Source organism: Peromyscus maniculatus, chromosome X, assembly GCF_049852395.1.
Source record: "Peromyscus maniculatus bairdii isolate BWxNUB_F1_BW_parent chromosome X, HU_Pman_BW_mat_3.1, whole genome shotgun sequence".
Classification (NCBI taxonomy): domain Eukaryota; kingdom Metazoa; phylum Chordata; class Mammalia; order Rodentia; family Cricetidae; genus Peromyscus; species Peromyscus maniculatus.
Window position 1 is genome coordinate 20,623,595 of NC_134875.1, and position 8,328 is coordinate 20,631,922.

The following is an 8,328-nucleotide window of genomic DNA, read 5'->3' on the forward strand; positions in this document are numbered from 1 at the left end:
TGACCCCTCTGGCTCCTACAATCCTTTCTTCTCCTCTTCTGTAGGATTCCCTGAACTCTACCTCATGTTGGGCTGTGGGTCTGCATCTGTTTTTCCATCAGTTGCTGGATGAAGCCTCTCTGGTGACAATTGGGCTAGGCACCGATCTGGTCACAGAAGATGGCCAGTTCAGGCTACGTTATCTGCTATTGCTTAAGAGTCTTAGTTGGGGTCATCCTTGTAGAATCCTGGGAGATTCAGTTGTGTCAGGATTTTACCTGACCCCCAAATGCACCTCCCTTTCCAGGTATCACTTTCAGTGTAAATGTACCATATTTTCTTTATCCATTCCTTAGTTGAGGGACATCTGGATTGTTTCTAGGTTCTGGCTGTTATGAATAAAGCTACTATGAACGTAGTTGAGCATGTGTCTTTGTGGTAGGATGGAGAATCATTTGGATTTATGCCCAAGGGTAGTGGAGCTGGCCTCCAAACTGGCTGTAGAAAGTTTGCACTCACACTAGCAATGGAGGAGTGTTCCCCTTTCACCACATGCTCTCCAGAATGAGCTGGCCTTTGTGTTTTTTATCTTAGTCATTCCGACAGGTGTAAGTTGGAATCTCAGAGTCATTTTGATTTGCATTTCCCTGATGACTAAGGATATTGGACATCTTTTTACGTTTTTCTCGGCCATTTGAGATCCTTGTGTTGAGAACTCTGTTTAGATCTGTACCCCATGTTTTTAATTGGATGATTATTTGGTTTGTTGATATCTAGGTTTTGAGTTCTTTGTATAGTTTTGAAAACAGCCCTCTGTCAGAGGTGGGGTTAGTGAAGATCTTTTTCCATTCTGTAGGCTGCTGTTTTGTCCTATTGATGGTGTCTTTTGCCTTACAGAAACATTTCAATTCCATAAGATCCCATTTGTTAAATGTTGATCTTGGTGCCTGCAAGATGGGTTATCTGTTCAGGAAGTTGTCTCCTATGCCATTATGTTCAAGATTATTTTCCACTTTCTCCTCTGATTCCTTGTCCAATCTTACTACATGGGCAAATGCTTAGTCTTACTCCAACTAGATATGACATGTTTTGTTGATACTCGTGGGAGGCCTGCCCCTTTGTGAAAAGAAACAGATGATTGAATTGGGGAAGGGCAGAGGGGAGGTGGAGGGAGGGACTGGGAGGAGAGGAGAGAGGGAAAACTGAGGTCAGGATGTAAAATAAATTAAAAAAATAATTTTTCAAAAATGTAAATACAGTCTTTATTGGTAAGAACAGAAACTGAAACTTGCTTTAGTGAAGGAGCTGCTTTTGTACTATCAATTGTTGTGGACCAGGGTGTTTTCATCAAAAATACAGATGTATGTCCAGATGCAGAGGCAAAAAACAGAATGTTTACCAGGTTCAAGAGTGGGTGGATTGATTGAGTGACGACACCGAGGTTAATCAGAGGGGCTGGAAAAGCCAGATAAGTAGGCCTTATCACCAGCAAGGTCTGAGCTCAGCTGAGGATGCAGGGACTTCCTCTGTTTGTCCATGTCCATCCTTGGCTAACACATCAAGTTTCAGTTAACAGGTGAGTGGGGGCAATTGCCGTCATAGTGATAGGTGTACACTTTGTTCTGTGGTTCAAATGGAGGGAGTTCCACCTTTCCTTTGCTCTGGTGTGTGTGATAATTTCCTGGGCTTGGTTTTCCTTTGCAATCTCTTGTGATGGGGGTTATTTCTTCCACTTCATCTCCTGCTTCTGCACCCATGTCCAGATAGGGAAAAACATGCTCTCCCTTCTTGTTCTCCAAAATTGTTCTGCTCGTTCTTGTCTCTGTAAACTTTATTCTGCTCCACTCCCATCTCCCAGGTAACCGATTTCTCTTCCTTTGAATACCCTGGAAAACCCATTTCCTCACATTACACCACCAATGTCAGTCTAAAAATTAATTTGAGTTACAGCCATGACTACACCTCATTTAGAAGTATATTTTACACTATTGGATTTTGAGTTCCTGGAAACCAAGAGCCCTGTCTTTCTAAGGTTAGAAGGTGAGTTTGTAAGAGCATTAAACATAGGTGTGAAATTCACAGTTGCAAGGCACTTGGAATCCATGGAGCAAGCACAGACACAATTGATGTCATCATCTCAGGTCCATGGTGTATCATTAATGGGAAATGTATGGTTTAGGTTTGAGAACAGTTGCTTAGAAGATTTCTGACACAGGAGTGCTATTTTGGCATGACTAATAAAGACCATGCTCTAACATGGAGTCCTATGTCCTGCAAACACCCTTACAACTCTGTTAGGTCAACTTTTTAAAATGCTATTATTTTCATGGGGAATCCTTGGTAACTGTACAGTCTCCGGCCTGTAATTTTTATTTTATCTTCAACCACCGTCTCCCTCTCTTATAGATGAAAACCATGACTGACCCTGTTGATGGTACTGAGCAATCAGAACTTGACAGAGAACTTTGCATTAAGTGTGTCACCTCAGTCACACAGGACAGCATCTATATCGACAAGGAAACTTCTTTCCCTGTCCATCTGTTTTCTGGAGGTAAGATTTATAGTTTTAAAAGCAAAGAACAAGAGTGTGGGAAGTGTCCTTGAAATTGAAAGTGGGGTATGATTAAAATGGGGAAAGTGGGTAATATTTTAAGTATCACATAGCGGTCCTGTCCCCCAGTGCCATCATCATGCATCCATGTGGTTTTCACTATTCAATTGATTGGTTTGGCTGTTTTGATTTCTCATACAGGGTTCCTCTAAGTTATCTGAAACTCACTATGCATCTGAGAATTGTTCATGACCTTAGCAAAGCCATACCTGACTCTTCTGAGTGCTGAGGGCATAATCTTTCTGCCACTGCATCAGGATACATGCAAAATATCATCAATGATAACATCACACAAGTATAAGACATTTATCTTGAAAATACATCCACCATTTCAGAGCAAAGGTGCAGATAGGCCTCTTTCTTTCTGTGTCCTCTTTCCAGAATATTCATCAGATAGGCTCCCATATTTTGTCCCTAGCCTAGGTACCAAGGTTGAAGCATGTGATCCTACTGTGTACCTGGCTTCCATCCTTAAAAGAGATCTCAAAATGACCACTTGATGAGAAAATCCAGTATTCCTATCTGTAACTTTCACCCTGAGACACACAGTTTTTAGTTATCCATGTCTGTGACTAAATCATTGTCGAAGCACCAGTGTTTAAAGGCCTTAAGCATCCCTTCCTGTAGGAAGATATTTGAGATGTCTGTGTAAGTATTTGGAAAAGTTACTTTGCATTCAGGAAATGTTTGTCAGCATATCGCCTTGATGAAGGGTCTTAGGTATTGTGACATGACCTGAGTGCCATAATATTTACACTTCTAATGTTCTTGGCTGTTTTAGAATTCATGCCTTACAAAGGAGACTTGTTGCTGGTTGAGTATTCCATGAAGACAGGCACGTCAAACATGGACATCCACACCGTGAGCCCCTTAAGCTCCCAGAATATGGATGAGGTAATTTGCTTCCATGTTGCCCTTGTCATGAATAGGTAGTTGCCTATTTTTCCTTCCTGGTTACTTTTTTGCCCAGGACTTTGTTTGGTATGTTTGCTAGTGTATTCCCTGTCAAAGTGGACAAACTCACTGATTGAAAAGGAAATAAGCAGAAAATAATGTAGAATATACACATTGTTAACTCCTAGCTTTTGTGCTTTACTTGACGTTAGGGTGTTCTGTGAAAAACATTTCAAAAGCGTCTTGGCTGTGTGGCCATTGTGGGGAAACTGTGAGTGCACTGGGTTTGAGGTGTTCAGCCTGCTTATAAGGATGGGTAAGACCTTGTCTAGTACAGCCTGAGAATAAGATGTAAAGTCAGGGAGGCAGAGTGTGAAATCACATTGTGTAGCATGAAGGGCACATCTTCTCATAATTCACCCAATGTTTGTGTTATTTCTGTGGTTTAATAGAAATGAGGTGGGATGCTGACTCATTGTGATAACACAGTACCCAGGCATTCCCTGTGTGTCAAGGATGAGAATCAGTGATGGGTTGAAGGACCTGCTGAGTAGAGCCAAGGGGTTGTTGAGGTCCATCTGTGGTGGGTTATGCTTCTCCATACTCATTGCCTTCATTTCTCATCGTAGGTTTGTGTTACCAGTACTGATGGAAAAACTGGTGTGGTGGAATCCTGTATCTTTTTTACTGAGGATTCCCTCCAGAAGCCTACAGATTATACTCCGGGATTGTATGACATCGTGAATGTGGTTGCTGTGGACAGCATTCAACCACACTGTTCTTGGAGAGCAGTATCAATGATCCCAGTGGAAATGTATATTGACCAAGCCTTGTAATTCACAATTATTTCTAAGGCTCTGGGTTAATAAAACACAATGAGCATGTAATCCAAAGAAATGAACTATGACTCTTCTTTTAAACATCCTGGTGATTTCATTAGGAACATGAACTCATTTTAGGAAGGTACCTTGTTAATTCAAAACCATGCCCTATTGGAACATGATTTTAGCAAAGAAATAGCCCTGCCCTTAGGGTAGATGCATCATTTTCTTTAAGGAGGAGCAGCTTCAGTGTTACCAGTGTCCTCGTGGGCCATTAAGCAGCATAGAGAAGCAAAGCATTTAACTCAAGGTTCCAGGAGTGAGCAGGCAAATGTGACCAGGTTGGATATAACATTACAGCTCGCCTTCTTGCTTGAGTCTCTCTATGCCTTTCCAAAGTTTTTTTCTCTACAATATCTTTTATTTTCTACCAGCTATTCCATTTGTTAAACATAGTCTTTATTTGTGGATCCTCTTCCTGTGATAGTATACCAAACATGCAAGTGCAGAGAAATGAAAGACCAGACCCAGGTCTACTTCTAACAGAAAGATGAGAGTACACTTTTAGTAGTCTGAGAGGTGGCACCCTCCCCCCAAAGTCCTTCCTATACTGAGGAGGACCTTCTGTGAAGTTAACTGGCCCTCCTTCCACATTTCCTGCCCTTTAGAAAGAATCCTGGACCTTTCCAACATCTGCAGAGTGAAGGATGCCTGCACTGGGGAGCCAGGCCACCTGGACCAGTTTCCTTACATCAATACCTGGTGTAGTCTGGCGCTCTACCCACAAGACAGAGTTCAATTCCATGCCTCTTGGGTATCCACTGCTGTCCTGATCTCTAAGAGGAGTTTCAACCCTGAAAAAGCCACCTATCTTCCAGTTAGAGGATCAAGATTTGGAACTTCCACCATCTACACCTCCCCCTGAGGGTGGCCATCCCCACACTAAGAATTCAGAACAAAGTGCCAATGTCTGCTTTGTATCCTGACTTCCCGTCTGACGGCTCATTCCACAGCTGCCATTGGCCCCTTTTCCACAGACCGCTGGAGGGTATCCTCCACCTCAGTATGCTTAAGGTCCAGGTCCCTGAAGGCTTCCCAGTGACCAGCCATTGAGTGCCCCGTGCCTGTGGTGTCAAACTCCATGGCCAGCCAACCTCCAGGAGGACAGGATTCTCAGACCAGACCCAGTTCATTATATTTATCAGGCATTCACCACTACTGATCTCCTGAACTAGTGACATCACACCCCACCATACTTAGAGCAGCCACAAGTTATGATCAAGTGTTGTAGAATATTATTTTGAGTTGTGTTACTTTTGTTTATGTTGCATTTGTTTTAACTGTGAAGCTGTGTTACTGTGTCTATCTAAAACACCTGGTGGCCTAATAAAAAGCTGACCGGCCAATAACTAGGCAGGAGAAAGGATAGGCCGGCCTGGCGGACAGAGAGAATAAATAGAAGGAGAAAATCTGGGAGAAAAAGAAGAAAGAGCAAGAGCACAAGGAGGGGAGGGTGTTGGGGGCCAGGAGCCCAGCCACCCAGCCACCCAGCCAGCCATGAGTAAGAGTGAAAATAAGATACACAGAAGAAAAGAAAAGACCAGAGGGAAAAGGTAGATGGGGTAATTTAAGTTCAGAAAAGCTGGCTAGAAACAAGTCAAGCTATGGCAGGGCATTTAAAAGTAAGAAAAGCCTCTCTGTATTTATGTGGGAACTGGGTGGTGGGGCCCCAAAAGAGTAGAAAAATCAACCAACAGCAATCAACCTCATGTCTACCATTATGCACAGCCACTAACTTACTTGGGGCAACTGCCAGCAGCTCCTGATTGCCCTTTTTACCTCCAGAGGAAAGAGTGTAGGGTCTACTAGGCAGCACCTGCCTCGCTGATCATTCAGGCATCACAAACACTATTAACCTGAAGTGATTTGCCGACACCTTCCTTCCTGATAAGTGTCCCAAATGTAACCCAACACACCAGAGGTTCTCCAGGCACTTCTAAGAATGATGAAAGTCAGGCTGGAGGAGTTCAGAATGGAGATTGTGGAGTCATAATCTTGGTCAAAATTTGAAGAGTCACTCAGTGCTCTGATGAGTCCCTGAACCAATTGTATGACCAGCTCTGTGACAGTTAAAGACAGTACACCTGTTTTGACCCGGAGGCCCCTGTGCACTGGACAGTGGTCAACACAGCTTTTGGCCAACAGTTGATAACAGATGTTCACTGGAAGCCCCAAATGCAAGAGGGATTTTACAGGGATACATCCTGAGCAATTTATAGACATCACCATCAAAGTGGGTGTTAACTGGGAAAAGGCTGCAAAAAAATGATGGTGCTCACATTGGGGACTAGAGAAAATTCAGCTTCCCCGAAATTCCTGCAACAGTTGGTTTCCATATGAAGGTTAAAATAACTGGTTTCTTTTCTGATAGCACACATGAAAATTCAGATGAACAAAAACGAAAATAAAATTCTTACAGACATTATGAGGGAATATGTTATTTTATTTTACTTATTTTTATTGAAAATAGATTCTTCTTGGCAAAGACCAAGATAGCCAGGAGTCTCTCTTCCTTCAAGATGCCTCAGTGAAGGAGTCAGTGATGGTAGTGTCTGGGCCTTGCTATAATTATGCTCATAGTCAGCCCTTACACCAAGTACGCAGTTTTGATCAACCAGGCCACACCCACCCTACAACTACCCAATGCCTGTGCAAGATAATGGGAACATGCCTAATGTACCCAGCCACTCCCAGGACCCTCAGTTCCCATACCTAGGGAGCTGCCAGAAGCCAGGGTGGTTCCCTGTCCCTGTCATTCCTGAGGGCTGCCCTTTAGCTGGTCACTACCATCTCACAGAGGCTGGAGAAGATAAGTGGGACCAGATCCTGAGATTCATAACATCAGGCTTAGTGATTCATTCGCAAGCCTCGGCATTGCCCAGGCTGGTGGTGACACCAGTATGCAGAGACTTTGGCAGCGAATTTCAGCTATCTTTCAGTGGAAGACAGGGTCTGAAGAAACACCACAGGAACAACTTCAAGGTATGCCTCCTGGAGTCCCCTCATTCTTCACTCAAGGGACTCCTCAGAAAAGGGTCTCTCTCTCCACCATGAGGTGCAGTGGGACAGAGATGGCGGGAGGGACCTGCCACCATCCTGAGTGGCTGTTGAGCATGAGGGTGTCCCTGAGTTCCCAAGAGTTAGGCCAACACTGAACTGTGCCCCAAGCTCCCGTGGTGGGCCAAAGCAGGAGGGTGTTTGGACCAACTCAAAGAACACGTGACACAAGTCTTTGCGGGATGTACTATCTCTGCCTTTCCTCATAAGTTTTGATCCTCTAAAGAACCATGATTAATGCCGATTTTGGTACCAGAAGAGGTTTTAAAACAACAGAAATATAAGGATAACATTGTTGTTGTTTTTCCAGACAGGGTTTCTCTGTGTAGTTTTTAGTGCCTGTCCTGGATCTCACTCTATAGACCAGGCTGGCCTCGAACTCACAGAGATCCTCCTGGCTCTGCCTCCTGAGTACTGAGATGAAAGGCATGTCCCGCTGCCACCTGGCATAAATTTTAAGCACATGGCATAGGTTTTCCAATTTGTCAACACCTACAGTTACTGAAGCCTCTCCTGGAAGCTCAGAGAGTTCTGAAAGCCCATGGTGTGACTAAAGGAAACAAATGCATTTGATTATTCTGATTCACCAGTTGTGAGCAGAAACAGAGTTGGTGACTCTACATAAAATTTTTGACAATTTGTGGAAAAACAAGGAAAATGATGATACTGGTTGGTTGGTCCTACCATTTCTGGATAAATTGACAAAGGAAAAGCCTGGGCTCCATGATCAAATTCAACCACTTTGCTCATCTCAGAATATGTTCAAGGACAATGAAATCAGTGGTAAAATTGACTGGCTTCAGATGTGCATAAACAGTCTAAAGACTTCTGTTTTGTTTCATTTGGAAGTAGATTCTTCTCTCATACAATACATCCCAGCCAGTTTCCTTTCCCTCCCCTTCTCCC